Source organism: Lissotriton helveticus, chromosome 2_1 (genome assembly GCF_964261635.1).
Source record: "Lissotriton helveticus chromosome 2_1, aLisHel1.1, whole genome shotgun sequence".
Taxonomy (NCBI): Eukaryota; Metazoa; Chordata; class Amphibia; order Caudata; family Salamandridae; genus Lissotriton; species Lissotriton helveticus.
In genome coordinates this window covers 264,660,934-264,681,761 of record NC_136059.1, presented here as the reverse complement: position 1 = coordinate 264,681,761, position 20,828 = coordinate 264,660,934, and positions in this window count along the sequence as shown.

The window sequence follows — 20,828 nt, the reverse complement described above, 5'->3', positions numbered from 1 at the left end:
GGGTCAATTAACATACGCCCTACGTCCGAATCCGCTTTGGCCCACAGATACGGAGGCAGGGTGTCAAGCAGGGACGCGTCGACGTCGGTGATGGAAAACATGTGTCGGGGGGAACAATGTTTAAGCAGAACGGGGTTGTCGTAAAGAAACACTCGAACTCCATCTTGAGAACACCTAATCGTCGCTCGGAAGTGTTTCAGTAAGTCAAGTCCCATAATGGCGTCAGGGCTATTGGAGGAAAGCAAGAACGTGGTGTCGGTGGTGTTGTTTTCTACGTCAAAGAGAATCGGGGCAGACAAAGGGTTGGTGGAGGGCGTTCCATCGAAACCTGTCGATGTTATGAGTGAGCCAGACAAGGGTGCCCTTGGAATCAGTCGTTTAGATAACGCACTACGTGTTGCGCCAGTGTCTACCAGAAATGGAGACTTGGTACCCAGGACCTTAGCAGTGACATAAGGGCCCTGCTGGTCAACATAGAGCTCGACTGGATCCCTCCCTCGCCCTTGGCTGTCCTATGCAAAGGTGTGAGTGTCGTCATAGTCAGATTGTTGATATTGGTTCTGTCTGGGTCGATCGAACGTATTCGGTCTGCTTGATCTGTCATTAATCGCGTCATTTGGGGGCCCTCGTTGTGTTCCCTTAGGTCTCGGTCCGTTTGCTACATCCCTGGGGTCTCTGTTCCTGATCATTTCCAGGAGAACTGGGCACTGGGATTTCCAATGGCCAGTCCCTTTGCAGAAAGCGCACTGGTCATCTCTAAGGTCTGTGCGTCCACTGTAGGGAGTCAGAGTGCGGTCCTGGGGAAATGCAGTCTTAGGGACGTTTGTCTGGTAGTTTCCCCGGTATTGGTCTCGTCCTATAGTCACCCCTTGCAGTTTGGCAATCATCACCCTCTCTTTTAAGTCTTTCTTCTTTTTCTCTGTCGCCCTATCGTTTTCATTTTTCTGATGCTCATAATATTGGGCCATTTGAAGAATCGCTGTAGGTTTGGAGGCTGCCCAACTACTCTCGCTGGCCTGTAGTTTCTGGGAGATGTCCAATGATAGGCCCTTAACATAATTCTGGACAAACAGATGGTGTCCGGTTGCAGTGGTCATGTCCTGGCCGCTGTAATCGGAGAACACCGTTTCAAACCGGGAGAAGTATTCCGATACATCCTCCTGGGGTTTTTGGCGACAGGCTGTTACTATCGACCAGTCCACTTTCTTTTCTGGGATCAGGGTTTTTAATTTCTCTACAATTTTATCTGGGAGGTCTAGGATGGATTTCAATGGCTTTTGTCCTGGTCCCCGTTGTTTGTCCAAGTCATCGAGTTGTGGCCAGGTATGTCCGAACAGCTCAAGGTGGTCGACTTTCCGGATTTGCTTCCACACATCAGCTGGTAGACATAACCCGAAGAACAAGTCGATGTCAGCCAGGGTCATGATAGTTGAACCCAGGGCTGTACCCAATTCAGTATAGAAGGCAGTGGGGTTTTTACGTAGGTCGGGTAGAGATTTCCGGAATGTCAGTATCTCTTGCCGGTCCCATGGCTGGTAGACCCAGTTGTATACTACCCTTCCCTTCGCATCTTGGTTGTTGGCATCATCGTGAGTCCCTGTACCCCGAGGAGGAACCCAGTAAGGGGCAGCCTCACGTATCGGCATCATGGTGTTAGATTGCTCGGTTGGTGGTTCGGTCACTACGGGGGCCGCGGATTTAGCTCCCGGCTTTCGTTCAGTGAGGTGGCGGAAAACCTCAAGCGTACGCGTAAGGAGGTCCGACACATCACACTCGCCCTCATCCCCGATATCGACCTTCCGGTACAGAGTCCTTAGGCTCTCGGGACCTTTGTCTCGATATCGGTCCTCGTATGCATTCAAGACATGATAACACAGTCGTACGGTAAAATGTCGTCTGTGACTCCCTGTATACGAGCTGAACATATCTGTGATGTACTCTTCATCATCCTTCCTTTCTACCAGTGTCCTTGCTATTTTGTCGATCCCCGCTCGCTCATCTTTGTCTAGCCTGTTTGTTCTTGCAAGGCCAGCCCCTCGAGTCTCATGCTCGTCTAACGTTGTCGTTGATGCGGGTTTTAATGCAAGGGGTTCGGCTGGCACAGAGGCCATTGGGGCCGACGCTGCGGCGGTGCCTTCGTTTGTACCTGGGGGTGGCGCGTGCTGCGCCAAGGGCCGAGAAGGGGCGTATGGAGGGGGCATGTAGATGATAGGAGGACCTAACAACAGGTCCTCATTGGCTTGTCGTTTCGAGGGTAAATCAGGGTAGAGCATGGAGGGGGTTCTAACCGGACACTGGCTTGGCGTTTCCCTTTCTAGTTTCTGTTTAGCTTTCTCTCTTTCCTCTATCTCCTTTTTTAGCTTCTGAGCAGCTAGGTGGGCTGCTTTTTGCAGCTCTTTTTCCAACCTACTCTCAGTTTTCTTTTTACGCTGTTCAGTTTCTTTTCGCCACATGCCGAAGCTATCAAGCATAGTAGGTGTTGTCTTGTTTTTACCTAGGGCAGTTTCTAGCGTTTTTATTTTATCATCATCGAAGGATCCTATCAGGGGCCATTGACTTTCTTGACCCTGTTTTGTATATTTATGCCATAGTTTACTATAGGCAATAGCGGTCAATCCATGCTTCATGAACATGTCCTTATTAGGGGTGCCCTCCAGTGGGGCTGGATGGTCCATCTCTAATAAGCGGTCCGGGCTAAACAGGCTACCAATCAGTGGGGAGAAGACAGACATGACGGCTCGTAACGAGGGACTAAAAAGTCAGCACTGCCTATCTTATCACTAGGTGCAAAGACTAGACAGAATATTTCTATTCTACGTTGTTTGCAGGCAGTGAATACCTCATGGATCACAATAACCAAAGACCAACAAATAACAATGGGGAGAATGAGTAGGTCCGCAAAGATCTGCGTTACCTACCTTTTTCACTATCTGCAAAAAGGGTGGTCTCTTCCCTGTTTGCAGACAGGGAATCTCCAGGAAACAATAATTTTGCGAACAACAGTTCAGTTTCAAGCAATTATAGGGTGAGGGAGAAAAAAATAAGCACGGCTGCTACCCTACCTATCCTCTACTGCTTGCAAAGAGAGAGACCTTTGTTTCTCCGTTTGCAGACAGTGAATCCCTCATGGATCAAGATAACAAAAGACCGACAAATAGCAATGGGGAGAGTGAGTAGGTCCGCAAAGATTTGCGTTACCTACCTTTTTCACTATCTGCAAAAAGGGTGGTCTCTTCCCTGTTTGCAGACAGGGAATCTCCAGGAAACAATAGTTTGTGAACAACAGCTCAGTTTCAGGTGACTATTGAGTGGGGGGGAAAAATAAGCACGGTTGTCTGCCCTACCTATCCTCCACTGCTTGCAAAGAGAGAGCCTGTTGTTTCTCCGTTTGCAGACAGTGAATCTCCAAATAAACAAAAAAGAGCAATACTAGTATTTAACAATCAAGCAATTTTTTTTCGCAATTTGTCGTGGTAACACGACCTTACCCGGACCGCATGGACAGTTTCCTGACTTCCGAATCCAGCGCCCGATCGTCCTCTCTTCTTCGTTATCCTCGCGGCACTCCTGATGGTTCCCAGTCAGGACCGTAGATCACTCGAGAGAGGTCTGTTCGGAACCAGTGAAGTTCGGATGATCGGCTGTCAGACGAGGGTCTATCGGACAGACGCGTTCCCGATCGTTGCAGTCGTTCACTTTGTCGTCAGGACCTCTCCCACTGGATCCATGGGTCGCTGATGGGCCCCACGTTGGGCGCCAATTGTGGAAACATACAAACTGGGGGGGCACTACCAACCAGAATATAAGATCCTTAATTATTGCCCGGCGATGTCGCCTCTTGAACCCACAAAGAAGTTAAACTATTGGAGAGGCAGGCGCTGGAGACTGGAAGGCAGGAAACAAGGTTTTTATTCGCTCCGGAGGAGAACACAACGAAAACGGACAGAAGGTATCGTTCTGAGGTGCTCTAACTGCATCCCGGAGGCCTGGCCTCTTATACACGAGTTTATCTCTTTATTACATGCAACACATTCTCGTTGATACTTTGATGTACGGAAAGACATCCCCAGAATCCCCCCCCTTCCCAGCCCGTTCCCATGCAAGGCTACAGTGGAAGTCCCCGCCCCGTTCACAACAGGTGATGATCATTGCGCAGCTGGGTATTCCGCCGATTCACGGAGTGTGCGGGTTTCGATCGGATCTCGTGGGATGGGGGGGGGCTTTGATCATCTCGGGGGTCCTTTGAGGAGGGAAGCTTCCTATTGTATGGGGAGGGGCAAGAGATTGGTATCGACAGAGCTAGGTGTCGGCCTGGGAACGGGGAAGACAGACGGGCACACGGGGAAAAGGGGTTTGCATCAAAAGGGCCGGAGGTCATGACGGGGAAGCAGGGAGATGTCGCGCTGGGAACAGGATGAGGGCCTGGGGCAGAGCAGCGCCGAAGAGGGGTTTATGACTCAAGGCAGGTGCAGGCAGGGGGGGGGGGGGGTTGCCAGCGAAGTTAGGAGAGAGAGAGAGAGACGCGCTGGCTCTCGGCGAGAGCCGGGAAGCCATGGTGTCCAAAATGGCGGCTGTTTTACGTGCACAAAAGGTTTAAGGAGAGCAAGAGGGCGCCGATAATGTTGACGGTTTTCAGCCTAACTTTTAACATGCTCATGTAAAGTGTGAAGATGGGTATTACCTAAGCAATGCGAGTAGACTAGAAGGACTGCAAGCTTAGTTTGCGCACTATCTCCATTTTGGCGTAAAGTCAAACAAATTCTTCAACTCCTCAAGTGAGATGGGAGTCCGCCGATGTGGTCTAAAATTAGGCTGAAGAGTGCCTCCATGCTCCCTCAGAAAGTGTTCTGCAATCAATTGTGTTTGCTGCACAATTTCCTCAAGGAAAATATTCAAAAAGAGATGGGCGTAGTCAAAAGGCAAAAAATGTATTGTATCGACTTCACATCCAGGGTATGCAATTAACAGAAGAAATCGGGACTTCACTAAATTAGGGAGTTGCCAAGAAAGCACACTGTTCGTGCTTCCCGCCGCTTGGGCCTGCTCTATGAGTTAGTCTACCCTACTACGGTCGCTCTGCTGTTCAGACTATACTTGCGAAGGAACATCACAACTGCCATGTCCCAGTTCCTCCCAATCACTGGAAGACGAGTCATCGCATGAAACTACACTGACTGAAAAACTCACTTCCAGATTCTGCTCCATTTTCCTCTCACTTAGATGATTTTGTGTCAGAGCTGCCATCCACACCTTGAGTTAGGGACTGGGTAGCAGTCAACCACGAGACACCATCTCTGCTGACTGTCTAAAACCTTCCATCAAAAACATGTTGTCCTATGTTGATAGCCGAAAAATAGTTCTAAACTGGTGGGTTGGTAAGTGCATCCTTGAGATGTGTGTGACACAGTATAAAAGCACAAAAACACTTAGCTTTTAAATGATGCTGCTGCTTTACCAAGGACACTACAAAAACTTGTTTTGAAAGTATTACTTAAACATGTCACATATGCAATACTACAACATACCCCATGGGACAAATGGTGAACCCAGTGAGCAAAGATGCTACACTGCGTCACTTGGGGAGAGCAGAACTACACTATAGCTTCAAAGAAATGGTGCGTTCTGCTCTCTTCATGCACTGGTGCACTGCACACTATGTGCTGCCTTGTGACAACACAGGTATCCTTGTGCTGCTGTGCAAGGGTGTTTGTGTCATGGTCAGGATCGTTTTTGTGCAGGCAGTGCCCTCTTTCTGCATAAAATCTACCCTTTGAGGCTTCGACCTCAAAGAAAAAGATATTTCTTCTTGTCACTGCAGAATCAGACAGGCACTGGATTTTGCCACAAGTCTTTGTAGATATGGACTTGCATCAAAAACCAAGGGTGAGTGCATGGGTACACCCATGCGCCACTCATGGAACACCACCCTCAAACAAAGTAACGGAAGGTGGCATAATGGGCTGTAGTTATTTTTTTACAAAGCAATGGAAATAGCCATGTACTTTGTTCTGTAAATTTCAAAAAAGGATTTTGACTTGGGCATGAGTGAAAAAAACATGCAAACATGACATGTCAATTTGCCTTATTTGCTATAGTAGAATTAAAAGTAGCCACATGTCAACACTGGGGCAGTTTTCAATTGACAACACTAAAAACATGCCCCTTACCTGAACCATTACACTCCCTGGTGGTCCAGTGGACCACGTCCTGTTTTTTTCCCCTGGTGGCAAATTGGATTGTGCTCCCCAGGGCAAAACATACCTCTAAATAAATAATTATGGCCCGGTGGAGCACAATAGTTTTTCTCTGGGGGGCGCAATTGAGCCCTCCTTGCGGGTGCAGTCATGCCCCCAGATGTTAACATATAACATATATTTATTTTATTTTGCCCCCAGGAGGTCGGCCAATTTTTGAAGGGCGGCAAACCTCCTAAACCACACAAACCATCTTGGCGCATTTTTGTTTTGCCTTTAGAGGGGAGAGGAACATTTTTTTTTTTTTTGCCCATGGGTGTCCAGCTGGCAGGGGGTGGGGGCCCTTTAAATAAAAAATTGTAAAAGCACATTCCCTGGTGTCTAATGGTTTCCTGCTTGTAGATGGCAGTGTGAACTTGATCCACGAGCAGGAAAGTGCTTGAGGAAGTTATCCTTGGAAAAGGGAGACTCTCTCCTTTCCATAGATGTCTCCCTCAGCTCTGAGGATGCAGTTTTCGTCATAAATTCCCCACCAGAGTGAGAGAGAGCACTCACCTGCTGCTCCTTGTCACCCCAGAGGGGAATCTACGTTAGTGCATCACAGATCGGTGGAAGGTGGGGGCTGGGGACAGAAGTTGAACTGATTCCGCTTTGTCATTTTAATTTTTGTTTAAAAACGGGAATCAACCAGTGCATGCACCAGAGGTGCCTTTCAGTGCCTTCCCAGTGTCAACCATTGGCCGATGCCCATACTAATGGGGCTAAAGAAAAGCATTGATGATGCTATTTTGTATCTCATGACAAATACCTTTTTAAGAGATTCAATATTGAAAGAGATAAGTTAATGACTATCCTAGTGTCTGTCCACACTGCAATTTATTTGATTGGCCAAGTACCCAGTTGTAAATAATATGGGATGGTGCACCAGTTGAGTAAAGAGTCCACAGCGATGTATATCCAGAAATTGTCTTTATTGTGTTGTGAATGTATCTAGGACCCTATTTAAATATTCCCTATTTATGCCCTTATGTGGTTATAACAAATCATATCCTTATAAAGGCATAAGAATCATATCCATATTTAGTCATAGCCAATGCAGTCCAAATACGGCAAGGCTACTCCCATAGACTCCTAGAAAGTACAACGCGTTCTTAAAATAAACCAAGCCTCCAGCAGCCCGGGAATTCCCCCTGCTTCTGTTTTGATTTGTCCAAGAACTCCTGGAGTCCTGAAAGACTTGCGAGTTCTTAGTGACGTCTTATGTCCAACCTTACGTCAAACTCGGCACCTTCCAGGTATAAATATACCAGCAGCTGCCCATAGGAATCAATGTGCAATACCGATTCGGTATTTACAGATTCGGTAAATACCGAATCCTGCAAGGGTGCAGGGGGTGTCACTTTGACACCCTCTAGCACCCCAAGTACAGGCATGTGTGCCATGTGGCACACAGACATGCCCTAAGGGCATGTCTGTGTGCCACATGGCACAGGTGTGCATGCACAGATGTGCATGCACACCTGAATTCGGTATTTTACCACCCAATAAGATTGGGTGGTAAAATACCGACTCTTAAGGGCCTGTGGCACTCTTAGGAGTGTCACCTACATATGGATTTACAGAATCGGTATATTTACCGATTCGGTAAAATACCGAAGTGGTAAATTTACCGAATCGGTAAATATACAGATTCTGTAAATTCAGACCCACCTACATCTCAAAAGCCAAATACCGGTCGGTAACGGACGAATTCGGCCGTTACCGACCGGTATTTGGTGACCTACATCGGGCCCTTACTCCTTCCCACGTACTAGGCTTAGGTTAGGTACACCGGGGTAGGCGTATCTTAGAAGCACCAGTTGAGTACGTTTAGTCATGGTTTTATCTATGTATATATTTTATCTATTTTAGATAGCGTATGGCTTAGAAACCATACCATGCTTTTGCAGTATTATTTTATAATACTCCTTTTACTGTACGCACTTTACTTTATGACAAGTATTGCAAATGTGGCAACTCACTTCTCTTGCATGAGAAAGAAGACTGCTCAATAAATAACCACTTTTATTGAAAACGCCAGTCTCTCTGTTTCTCTGCATTTCTGGTGGAACTAAGCATGCACGATTGACTGAGTGAAATAGTTATCTATTGTTTCCGCGACTCTGGAGATATACTCCTTATTCTGGAGGGAGCAAAGTTGTCATGTTTATGCGGTTGTCAGAAACGAATCCCTTCTTGTCTATTCAGGAAACTTAACACCTTCTTGTTTACTCAAGAAAGTTTCTAGTGACCTCTGAGCTAGCTGGCATTCATAATTAAGTCTAACATATTCAATAGAGACCTAGTCGACCTCAGTCTGAGGAAAATGATATTTTGCCTGACCAAATATGTCCACTACATATACCCTATGTTACATGTCATGTGCATGTCACCCATGCATATTTCCCGTAGTGGCCTGAATCACTAGGCCTCTGCAAACATGTCCTGCAAGTCAAGTCATCAAGTCTCCCAAACGTTAAGCTAAAATGAAGGCCCATGTATTTGCATTTTGCATTGTGCTCTTTTAAATAAATATTGTACTGGTTGAGCCTGAAACCACTTTCTGAATTAATGTTTACATGACTCTTGGCATACTGAGCTGCAGTCACGTCAGCAAGAAGTCTGCCAAGACAGTATTATGAATAACAGTTATCCGTCTGCTGTACAGAGTGGCATCCCTGCCCGATGAGGAAAAGTAAACAGACCCGTCCGATAGCCATTCTGTCTCCATTTAAGTGAATTACAGTGCTTGCACCCATAGAAAGCTCATGCAATGAACGAATAAATATGCCCTCTCTGTCTTTTAGTGACGAACAACCTTTTCTTCAGATAATACATCCCCTGACTCTAGATATCAGTTGTACTAGATGTGCTGGTCGCCTTGACATAAGAGATCTCTCTGCTAGGTTGAAAGTCAGCCTCCTCCCAGTTACACGTCAATTGCACGTCATGCTCAAAGTTGCACAATTAGGGCACAGTTCGAGCTGGTCATGCCAACTCCTCCTCTAAGTACCCACCCACCTATGACACCTACCTATCACACACCTATGACTCATCAAAGTACACACCCTCATGCACGCCCACATGCTCTTATCTCATTTTCTGTCTTGCGCCTGCTCCTATGTACAAGGAGTAAAAAGTATATAATATAATGTTTTGTTATTAAATGTTAGAAGACTCTTCCTGAACCTCTGTGGTGATGGAACTAATTCTCCCTTTGACTCGAGTTATTGGAATAAAGCCCATTTTAACTCAGATACCACGGACTCTGCCTCTCACTTGATGCATGCTAATTGTTAATGACTAGAAATTCAGCCAGGGTAATTTTTATTTACCACATAATTTGGCGCCCGAATAGGGACATATCCCTTTCCCCACTCGCCGGAGTTGTCGGTCTAGTCTTTGCCCCCTTCTACAGCCGTGACGGACTTCAAAGCGCACCAGCAGGACTTCCTGCCACTCCCTCAGGCCCACGGAGGAGGACGGACTGCGACCAGGCATCCATGTGAGGCGGTGAGAATCGCGGATCGTCTCAACCAGAGGCCCAGCCCGTGAGAGAGCAAGGTCCGAGGTCTCCAGAGGTCCACCTGTTCCAAGGCGCAAGCGTAGTCAAGTCAAGTTTCCGAGGCCTTCAAGTTTCAAGTTCTGCTTTCCCGGTGAGTACCACTATGGGGAATGTATCTAGTTTCAAGACGGGCTCATTTTAGATGAGAACGGTCAAGACGTGTCCACAGTGGGCCCGGTAAAGACGTGTCTCAATTTTTTGAGACCGGTATGGTTGCACTGTGTTTTCAGTGCACAAAACTGTTTTTCAAGTACATGTTTAACTCTCTGTAATTGTATCTGTTTTAGTGTTTCAATGTTATGTTGTTTTAGTGTGAATGATTGTTGATTGTTACAGTCTATTTTTGTGTATTGTGTTTCCATTGTATTGGTTTCTGTTTTCAAAATTACGTCAGATAGGGACCAGAAGAGGTTTACTAGAATAGACAGTTAAAATCCGGCCTAGAGACACACCTGGTCATTTTATGTATAATAAGCATGGGCTAAACGCCATTTGAAAAAGAAAGTCAAGACCCTCTCAGAAAGATGCCATTGAGTTATGGCGCAAAGAGTGACATAGGAGAACAGAGAAAGAATTCAATAAAGCAGAGAGAGCTAAACAAGCCAAGAAATGCCGTTGTTAACTGGTATTTATCCCGTTCTGTCAGAAAAACTAGCTAAAGTGACCACCTCAGAAAGACCCAGTAGGTAGAGAACGCCACCACCTGTACCATTTAGAGTATGTAGAATTAAAGCCGACAGCATCTGAAGCGTTCATTTCCTTGTATCTAGGAAAGTCCCTTCTGGACTGCGCAAGTGCCTTGTGAGTAACTAGTTGGTTTATTTGTGAATTGCGCTTTGTGCTTAAGACTTGTGAATAAGTTTGTTACATCCATGTGTGTAACGCTTTGTGAGTGGCTTGTAGTTCCTTGTACATAGCGTCTTGTAATTAAGACTTGTGAGTAGTTTGTTGAATTTTCTTAAGTATAGCTCCTTGTAAATATGCCTTGTGAATAGCGTGTCATTTTTGTGACTTGTTGAGTTTCTTGTAAATATGGCTTGTGAATAGCGCCATGTAGTTATGGCTTGTGCAGAGCATGTTATCATCAGGTCCCTAGCCATTACGTTAGTCAGGAGAGAGCTGGATCTCTTTCAAGTGCTTAGAGAAAATGTTTTGAAGATATGCGTATGTGTTATGTGATAACGTGGAGAGATGAGTTCATGACTTTCCCATGTACTGCAATCATTGGGGAATGTTTGTGCTTCAGCTGCCAAAGAGTTAATATCTTTTATTGAGAAGGCAGTATTTGTTTTAACAAGGTGTTGAGGAATTTTGGCGGTTTTTTTTGGTGTTTGCGGGGGGGGCGTGTTTTTGAGTGGAAATTCGTACCCGTTCCAGTGGAGGGATTTGGTTGCTTTTTGGTGAGGATTTAGGGAATAGCTTGGACTACTGTGATGCAAAATTTGAAAAGGATCTGAGCTGTGGAAGTGGTGGAAAAAGCATGTTTTGTGTGGAGGTGCGATTTGCCATGTTATCCAATGGGCGTATTCAGTTTGCAGATTGAATGGTAAATGCCTTGGGACACTTGATTTAATGTGTTTGGCTCAGAGGTCGGTATAGTTGTAAATAGACCAGTCGAATTGAGATAAGGGTTTGCACCACGAAGAGTGCTTCAATGTTTTCGCGGTTGGAAAGAAATATGAAACAGACCCATCTTAGAATGTGCTTTTAGTTAGTGTAATGCAACAGTGTTTTTTGTTTAAATAGGGATGTTTCTACAAAATATGAATTATTATTTTTCCCAATGCAAGCTGCCCTTTAGCGTGTGACAGTTATCCCACTCACTTAGGAAAGTGGCTATTTGTGAAATTAATGAACGTGGCCCTTTTTGATAGCTACAATACACTACCATGTTAGTGCAATTGCTAAGAGTCCCCTACATTAGTTTAGTTTGTATTCATTTAGTTTCAAGGCTCACCTATGTACTTTGACAGGCTGCTGATAGAATGGTGATATATTGCACGGTAAAAGCAGTGTTCATTAAACAAGACTTGGAAAATAGGATTTATTATGTCTGATTCAGGGCTACAATACTTACACAGATGGTTTCAGATCAACATTAAGTGGAGAAGGCTCCATTGATATATGCAGAGAACAGTCCCAACGCAACAGTCCATGATAATTCGTTTTTTTTTCTCTCAACTGCAAAGTGCTTAGCGTTGTGTGCAGAAGCAAACTGTCCCTTTTTGTGTGGTAATTTGCATGCTAAACAAATGCCCATGTTTCAAATGTCTTGCCTTCTAGCTGAATTAGTTAGACAAAAGTGTTTTTTAGAAAGTGGAGCTTTTAAGTAGCAGTACAGAATTATTTTAAAATGCTAGCATGTCACTCAGTTACAGAAAAATACATGTCTTTATTAATTTACTTTTTAACACGTTTTAAAGTTCGCTTCAGTTAGTTAGAGAATAATGGTTCTGGCCTGGGAAGAGATATGTTATGACGTACAAGGAATGTGTTTTTTAACCTTGAGACAGTCCGTCCGAGACCGAGATGGCCTGGCTCCCAGTAAATGTTTATGTAAAGGGAGGGCTACTCCCTCTTGGAGCGAGCAGTGCCTGTCTTGTTGGCCATCCTCCAATTCTTTTCCGCGGACAATTATTGGCTGTCCTCCAGCTGAGTCAGGCTCTTCCTTGCAGCCAGCTTCATTGACTTCAGATAATGTCACGCTTGCCAATGGATAGTTATTCCCCCAGTAGTGTAAACAGAATAATTGGCAGGAGTCTTGCTCTTGCAATGAGTTCAGCATCTGGCAGTCATTCAATTGTAGATCTCAGTGTAGCCCGGCTTGGAGTTGATTCAAAACTCCGAGCGCGAACATAATTCTAGAGGGAGGGGCTGTTTCTCACAGAGGTTCTAGGCCTTTTGTTTATGACAAGAATAATGTGGATTTTATTCAGATACATTTAGAGAACATATTGTAGGTAGTATGGTCATACTGTTCCCAAGATCTAGAGTAGGATTTTTTTTTTTTGTAAACTGTAGTGCTTTTGAATTGAAAATTCATTTTTCTTTATTTATTTATTTCTATGTCATTTATTTTTGCTAGATTGATGACAGTGAGCCCTAGCATTTACAGTCAGACACTAAAGGAACGGCTGGACAGTGTTTACATGCCTGCCAACACAGCACTGATACAGTACATTACGACATTCTAATTACAGCAAGATCAGAACCAGACTGTGACATTGCATCTCTGACAGTCTTATACTTTCTGTGTAAAGCAAGTGGTGTACAACACTTGCTTTCCAAGGAGGGTACACCAGGTATACAGCTAACACGGTAGACAGCTAACACAAGAATCATACAGCTCATTACTAACCTTTCACAGCCCAGGACACAAAAGGAAGTACGTGCCTTTATTGGCCTCACTTCTTACTGTAGGCAATGGATTCCCCAGTATGCATATCTAGCCAAACCACTCATACAGTTAACTACACAGGAGGCAGCCATTTTGACTGTTCTCCCTAGGACACAAGAACACACCTTGGCATTTGAGGAATTAAAAAGAGCATTATGTCAAGCGCCAGTTTTAAGCGACTCCATGTTGCAGTAAACATTTTATGCTTTTTTATTTTTATTTATTTTTACATTTGACTGTAGCGAGACTGACAGGATATGAACTGACATTATTTCAACCACACATAGAGATCAGACGTTGTAATATTCTGAATCCTGCAACGCTTTTGCCCTCAAGTACAGTAAATGCATCACCACATGACTGTGTGGAAGTAATGAATATAGTGACCAAAACAAGACCTGACAGATATTGCACTTCTAAACCCAGACCTGACACTCTATGTAGATGGATCATGCATGAGAACAAGTACAGGAGACTTAGTAGCAGCGTATGCCGTGACCACTGAAGTCATAGAGACACAGGAAATAGACACACTGTCTGCTCAAGCAGCAGAGCTCGTTGCTCTGACACAAGCCTGCATAAGAGCAAAGCACTTGAAAGTAAACATTTATACGGATTCACAATATGCCTTTGGCGTAGTCTTGACCTCCCATGGGACCATGATTCAGCATGGCCAGCTTATTCAGGCCCTGTTAGAGGCCATACATTTACCTACAGCCATTTCTATCCTGAAATGCAAAGCTCATACCAAAGTTACAGACACCAACAGACACGACAAGGACAGAGGTACCATTACTGACAACATGTATGACAGTCAGGGATCCCACTCAAGATGTACTTGACATACAGACACATGCCACAACAGATGAGATAAAGAATTGGACTGAACAAGGAGGGGTCCAGACTGACCAAGGTTAGATGACTAGGGGAAAAGGTACATTGTTTTCTTCTCAGCACATAGTCCAACCCACTTGGAAGAGAAGGCAATGCTAGACAGCTTACAGAACATTTGGTTTAACAAGCAGCGAACATGTATGATCTATTACCAGTTCAATCCAGGTAAAGGCATCCCGGTGGAACAAGGCGGATTTCATGCTCCTGACCACCCTTTGAAGTTCTCCTGACGGATTATATCCAAATGGACAGATGTAGAGGTTTAACAAGTATGTCCTAGTAGTTGTGTGTGCACTGTCTAGATGGACAGAAGCATATCCAGTTCCAGATTATACTGCTGTTACAACAGCCAGACAATTAGTGCGCAGTACTTCCCCAGCTATGAATCACCTCATGTGATCTACCTCATGTGATCTATTCTGATAACAGTCAGCCATTCTCCTCTGAACTAATGGAACAAGTGTCCCTTCTGTTAGGTTATACATGGAAATTCCATTGTGTCAGACACCCAGAAGCCGCAGGCCTTGTAGAAAGGCAAAATCAGACAATTAAGACAAAAGTTGCTGAGATCTGTACAGAAAAAGGCGTGGATTGGATGGTGGCCTTGCCGGTTGCCCTCTTTTACATGCGTATGGTAGCTCATTCCAGAACAGGCCTATCTCCTTATGAACTATATTTTATTTACCACATAATTATGTGGTGATATATGTGAGGTACGCCTATGCCAAAGAAAATTACTGATGTTGACAGTAACATGCTGACAGATTACCTGGCTTCCTTGATTTCTGCACTACTCTCTTTTCATTCACAGGTTGCTGCTGCCTTCCCTGACAACACCCAGGTCAAGGAACATGCCATAGCACCAGAGGATTCTATACTTGTGTCCGGATTTTTGATCGTTCAAGTCCCCTTGAGCCACGTTGGAAGACGCCGAAGTTGGTGGAAGGACGTAAAGGCCGAACTCACCTTCATCACTACAAAAGGAACTTTGGAACTTTGGAACTTTGGAACATTGAAACTTTTAATAAAGAACACTGACCTTTGCTGGAAAATACCCCTCAGCAAGAGTATAGGTTTAGATCAAGAACTAGTAAGTCAGACGTAGTTTAATTGTTTAAGCCCACCCGGTGGTGAATCGGTTAGACTCGATTCTGACATGTATAAGATCACATATGAGAATAGCAAGAAGAGAGATAAGAAGGAAAAGTACTGCAAGGTATTACGCAGTAGATGTATAGTTACTTTGATCATCCTTTTTATTCTGTGCATTGTTATAATTGGTGTCAGTTTATTGCTACATGTTTTCTTTCCCATTTCCTCACATATACACTCTCCCAGTAACAGTACCATAGAGCATACATTTAGTGACCTGCCTCCCCATGAATTGTCATATCGACTTGCACTACGTAACAATACATTTATTCGAATGTTACACCATTCTCATCAGACCAGCAATGCGACCGATTGCTGGGTATGTGGCCAACTGCCTCCTTATCAAGAAACGAAGGGAGTCTTGCCCTTCTACCCTTTACCGTTCTCACACAATGGTTTGTGTGGAGCATGGTTTGCTCTAATGACCTCAATAGATAGAAGGTACATAGCTTATCCAGGTGGCTGGATATATGGAAACCTGAATAAAGTAATGAATGAAGCATGCTTTCCAGACAAAGACGGATTCCCCCAAAGAAAGGGAACCGATTTAGAGAATGAAGAGTACGAACAGGGAAATGCATCTGTTAATTTTGTAATGTTAAATGTTCAGCCCAAGCAAAACACAGGTCCACCGTTTATATCAGTCCTGCCAGCAAAAGGTGATTTATGTGTTAGTAAGAAAGGCTCAGTACATATGGGACACAGCAAGTGTAACACTGTAGTAGAGTTTGATGATAACGGACTTTCTTCTTTCAAAACATCACGCCATACCTATTTCATTTGCGGTCAGACAGCCTATGTACATCTGCCCTTAGACTGGGGTGGGACTTGTTATATAGCATTCTTATTGCCACCCGTTTTTCTAGCCCCATCAAATTATCATAGAGATTCACGACTAGAACATGTTAGACAAAAGAGAGAGACAGATTCTGCAGGTATCGATCAGACTGAAACAGCTTGGGAGCAATATACAGATTTCAACAGAGGATTCTTTTTCTTCATAGGTCCCGTCCAAAACAGTAAACTGATACGCAGGTTAACAAGGACTCTTGAAACAGTTGTAAATGTAACTGCATCTGCCCTGGCGAACTTGACCCAGGAACAGTCTGCTATTAGACTTGTCGTTCTTCAAAACCGCCTCGTTCTAGACGTCATCTTGGCGGATAGGGGCGGAGCCTGTAGAGTCATCCGATCTAGTTGTTGCGTTTTCATCCCAGATAATGCACCATCTGTGTACGAAGCAATAACAAGACTCTACAAAATTGCTAATGCCATACATCAAGATCCAGGCACATGGACTTGGTCCAGTTGGTTCTGGGGTGTAATAGCTGCATGGGATGGAAAGTTATGTCCTTCCTAGGAATGGCCCTACTTATGGTATTTGGTTGCTGTCTCTGTCTGCAGTGTGGTCCGGCGATTTGCGGGCTGTGTGCCACTGCCTGTATTCCCCATCCACGTAAACAAAGAGTTAAAGATGAAGAAATTATGCTGTATGATCAACTATACGGTCTCATGAATATAGATGTATCCTGAAGGGTTATGTAGGTGACAAGGAGGGAATGAGGAAAATGATATTTTGCCTGACCAAATATGTCCACTACATATACCCTATGTTACATGTCATGTGCATGTCACCCATGCATATTTCCCGTAGTGGCCTGAATCACTAGGCCTCTGCAAACATGTCCTGCAAGTCAAGTCATCAAGTCTCCCAAACGTTAAGCTAAAATGAAGGCCCATGTATTTGCATTTTGCATTGTGCTCTTTTAAATAAATATCGTACTGGTTGAGCCTGAAACCACTTTCTGAATTAATGTTTACATGACTCTTGGCATACTGAGCTGCAGTCACGTCAGCAAGAAGTCTGCCAAGACAGTATTATGAATAACAGTTATCCGTCTGCTGTACAGAGTGGCATCCCTGCCCGATGAGGAAAAGTAAACAGACCCGTCCGATAGCCATTCTGTCTCCATTTAAGTGAATTACAGTGTTTGCACCCATAGAAAGCTCATGCAATGAACGAATAAATATGCCCTCTCTGTCTTTTAGTGACGAACAACCTTTTCTTCAGATAATACATTCCCTGACTCTAGATATCAGTTGTACTAGATGTGCTGGTCGCCTTGACATAAGAGATCTCTCTGCTAGGTTGAAAGTCAGCCTCCTCCCAGTTACACGTCAATTGCACGTCATGCTCAAAGTTGCACAATTAGGGCACAGTTCGAGCTGGTCATGCCAACTCCTCCTCTAAGTACCCACCCACCTATGACACCTACCTATCACACACCTATGACTCATCAAAGTACACACCCTCATGCACGCCCACATGCTCTTATCTCATTTTCTGTCTTGCGCCTGCTCCTATGTACAAGGAGTAAAAAGTATATAATATAATGTTTTGTTATTAAATGTTAGAAGACTCTTCCTGAACCTCTGTGGTGATGGAACTAATTCTCCCTTTGACTCGAGTTATTGGAATAAAGCCCATTTTAACTCAGATACCACGGACTCTGCCTCTCACTTGATGCATGCTAATTGTTAATGACTAGAAATTATGCCAGGGTAATTTTTATTTACCACAAGTCTGACGTCTAAACTATCGTTTATGTTATTCCAATGCGCAGAGCCTATTGGGAATATAGGAACTACACTACATGGCGCCCAACATTTTTGATAATTTAACGCTAGATGCTAGAGTAACTCAGTCATGCTTTTCACACAGACCCCTTTTTCCCCGTAAATACTCCAATAGACGTCTGGAGTGGGTGAAATGTTAATTTTAGCCGAAACTTAGTGGGAAGAGATTCCTATGTATTAGTTTTTGGTTTAGTCAACGTTGAAGGATACAGTGTTCCAAAATATTGTGCACCTAATCTTTGTTTCCTTGAAACTTGCTCTGCAAAAAAAAAAACTTTCAGTCAGTAAAATGTTGGAAGGCGAAGAGGATAAAGAAAGAGATGCTTTAGCAGCTCAACTTTTAGCGGAAGACACAAGTCTTCGGCAAGATGACCCGGATGCTATAATCATCCCAGTCAATGTAAGGAAGAGTGTAACTTACAAACTTATAAAAAATGGAGTATCACCAAGAGGTGGTACAGTCGTATTTGTGGTAGAGGCCCATGAATATCGGCAGACTGAGTTATTCTATTCCTGGATAAATTTTCCAGCAGCACATGCTGTGACACGCGATTTTCACTACTACAAAATAGATGAATCTACAACGGAATACGTTCCTTTTGAGGACATTGAAATTCCACTAACGTACCAAGAGCACCAGCTCTAGTTTAATGGCGCCCTAAAACATCAAAATCACTTCACCAGGCCCGGTCCACTAGGTAGACTAGGAGCAACATGGATGGTTCTAGCCAGCTACACACCACATCCCGACATTGAAAAAATGTCAAGCGGAGAACTTTTAGTTCAGCTAAAACAACTAATTAAAATACATAGACAATTGGTCCAATATGTCATGCGGACTTTAACAGTCCAACCAGCAATAAAAATTCCACAGCACTCCCCTCACCAGGGGAACACAAATAAAATTACACCACAGACTATACAATCAGTCATTGGCAAATTACCCGCAAAACGGGAACAAATTCCATTTTGGTTAGCTCAGAAAATTACTCAGATAGAGGCAGTATTTCCTGATACTACCCCTCATGAAAAACACAGAATTCTGACAATCTGCCTACCAATGGGGATCGCACCACATGTGGAGGACTGTGACACTTGGGGAACAGTCTTTGCTTCAATACACACAAAAACGCATGGTGTTCTGTCTATGGCGGTTATACCAGACGTACTAAGACAGATTCAAAATGAATATGGTCCAGAGCCTGCCTTAAATCTAGGCATGAAATTACTGAAAGACTTTAAGCAAGTCTCGGCTATACTATTAGCCAACATAAAAGGAGAAGCAGCATCTGTGGCGATCCGCCAAAAATTTAAAGAAACAGATATAGCAGAACAACCTTTTGAACTTGCTAGAATAATTGAAAAATCTTATGAAGAATTAGGTAGAGATAGTTTGGGTGGGAAACCACTAAAACCACAACTAACTGAAAATCCTGAAAAGAGCTTTATTAAGAATAATCTCATTACTGTAAAAAAGAAGTGGGAGGGTAATAAACAAACTACTGCGCGCAAAAAGGATACAAAGTTCCCCAGGGGAAAAGGTATATCTACAGAGGAGAGATGAATACAGAGTAGACCATCAAGGGACCAAAAGGTTCCTCTGTCGGAATTAGAGAGCCTCACAGACCCAAGGCGTTTAGGTGTGGAACACACCCTGACCGTAGGGTGTCCAGTGTCATCATTGGCTCACTGCTCCTCGTCAGACCGGCGCTGCAATGTCTGACGGGGTGTCAGGAGGCACCCTTTTGGCGGAGTTCTTTTATTCCTTGCCGGCGGTGTGTGCGAGTCAGGGAGATGGTAGTGTAGTCGGTGTAGAGAAAGTGAGTAATAAAAAGGGTAACCAGTCCACAATAGAATTTATTGGTGTGGCTGCTTCCCTGATTAAAAGGGGGTGGGAGGGGAGCGAGGCACTGTGTGATGTATCAGAACCTAGCTCTACCCCCTGGTGTGGTCAACATGTTTCTCGCCATCCGGCGATTCGTCAGGACCAAAAAAGTACTACACGTGAAAAGGTGCTAAAAAACACAACAAGAAAAACAAAACACGATACAAATACAACCTCACTGGGTCGGTTGAGTAGAGGGCCAGAGGTCCTGCTCTAATTAGGCGACCCTGAAGAAGAATAGAAAGGGCCTCGCAGTCTGCTCCCGTGAGGCCAGCGCTGTCTGGTGGTGATGCCTTAGTCCATGCGCCAGCGGCCAGAGACACCTACCCCTCACGCTCGCGGCACCTGGTCAAAAAAAAATAAAAAAAAATAAACAAACTACTCCCAGAGAAAAACAGTTTCAGTCCAGAGGAAGGTCTCCTCAACGGAGAGATAGATCTCCAGAACGAGGGGGCAAGTCTCCACAAAGGGAGCCCTCTGAAAAAAGATACACCTTAGAAATAGGGATAATTTAAGAAAACCTGACAGATATCAAGATGTTGATACACGTCCCTCTCGATCATTTCAGACTTCCTCACAGAAATCGGAAAGAAGAGGACGGTCAGAACACAAAGAAGAGCACGTCAAGTCCAAAGACAAGGAACCTGCTCATCAAAGTAAAAAATTAAAATTTCCAAAAAAGAAGGTAGCCAGTATTAAAATAAAACATGCCGAGGATTCTGAGGACACAACTCAAGAACGGAGAATGGGCCCAGACAATGCTAGACAGCGCAGCAGAAGTGACCATAGCTCACAAGATCCTGATGAATCTTCTGGAGACAGTGGAAACTGCAGACACCAGAGTTAGTGTACCCCATAAATTATATGAAATAACATTACGTATAGAAGGGGACAAAACTAGGAAAATAAAAGGTCTCTTTTGGGAGTACCTATCTAAAGGCTATGACATCCTTCTAGCAGAGAAAGTCTGGCCACCAGAGTTTGTCAGGAAGTACCCACATGGCGAAGAAATGATTATGCCTGACTTCTCAAATCACATTCCAATTCATAAAAAATACACATATG